Source organism: Macaca thibetana, chromosome 13 (assembly GCF_024542745.1).
Source record: "Macaca thibetana thibetana isolate TM-01 chromosome 13, ASM2454274v1, whole genome shotgun sequence".
NCBI classification, from domain to species: domain Eukaryota; kingdom Metazoa; phylum Chordata; class Mammalia; order Primates; family Cercopithecidae; genus Macaca; species Macaca thibetana.
The window spans coordinates 40,415,039-40,416,274 of NC_065590.1; the positions used below are offsets into that span (position 1 = coordinate 40,415,039).

Below are 1,236 nucleotides of genomic sequence, written 5' to 3' on the forward strand. Positions count from 1 at the left end.
GCGCTGCCAGAGATGGCTGCAGTAGGCTGAGCCTTGCTCTCTGTGCATCCACGTGTTTAGAAACCAGCAAAAGGTGAGAACACATTGCTGCTCCAGCAGGTGAGTCAGTCAATCACACATCACCTAGTAAAGGCAACCCACAGCTGGTTTCTCTTTTCCGAATAGAAAATAGAATTGCTAAGGACCGGTTTATAGGGTGACTTGGGCCTGAATGTCAGACTTGAGTTTAAGGCTCTCTCTCCTCCGACCCATCCTTTGTTTACAAAGCAATCACTGCTAAAAGGTTTATTTTTAAAAACGAATTTGCCTTAATTAAAATATTTGTATATTTTCCTTAGCTTTGGGAAGCACTTTTTATAGCAGCAATTTTATTTAAATAAAATTATAAGCTATTCCAGCTTAAACATATTATTTTGTACCATTTAGCCGGCTGCCATGCAGAAGTCTTGTACAGCTGTTCTGGAAAATTGGTTAATAACCAGTTTTATCCAATGAGAACATAGAGCATATTTATAAAAATTAGATTTTGAAGTCTGGTCTCTTCAATTCGTGTAGTTAATTTCCTAATAAACATATACTGCTCATCCTAGGTAACATCCTTAGTAAAAGACTTAACTTTGTACTTAGGTTGCCTTTATGTGCAAGAATAATTTCAATGATATTAGATGAGTAATTCTGTTGGATGTAATTCTGAGTCTAGAGTTAGTTTAGTGCCTTTAGGCCTCAAATTTGCTGATATTAGGAGTTCATTAAGTCAGCTTAAAGAAATCAGTGGTTATTATTAAATAACTTACTTTGTGGTTAAAATTGTCAAATACATATATGGCTTAGGGAGCCAAAATTAATTTTTATATTTACTGCATTAATCTTTAAAAATCTGAGGGGCAGTAAACAAATGTTTCAAGCAGTGGAGTCAGCATGACAAAAATAATCTTGTTTTTATTTTAGATTCAGATTTCATTACTGCACTCAAACGACTACAACTGGGCTTGGCGTTATTATACAATCCAAACTGTTTCCATCAGAAACGCTAAGACTCAGTGTGCAATGATTGTTATTAATAATTAGCTCCTTGGTTTCTTGATAGAAAAAGGCTATCAACAAGCATTTGTTTATCCACAACAAAAAGTATAATTAGCTTATCCCACTTAGTAAATCTTGTATGCATGCCAACTCATACCAAACTGCTACTTTTACAAAAAAAATTGCAATAATACAGTTCATTTTTCCAGTCCT

The 1,236-nt window shown here is 34.6% G+C and overlaps 1 protein-coding gene across 2 annotated transcripts in view; it reads right to left on the reverse strand.

The window, feature by feature from the left end:
- Positions 1-919: 919 nt before the first annotated feature.
- The window catches only part of MEIS1 (Meis homeobox 1), a 138,099-nt gene continuing 137,782 nt past the window's right edge, over positions 920-1,236 (reverse strand). For both annotated transcript variants that reach the window (XM_050754853.1, XM_050754854.1), the window contains exon 12: positions 920-1,236. This exon is cut by the window's right edge and continues 1,195 nt beyond it. The gene's annotated coding sequence lies outside the window, so the exon portion shown is untranslated.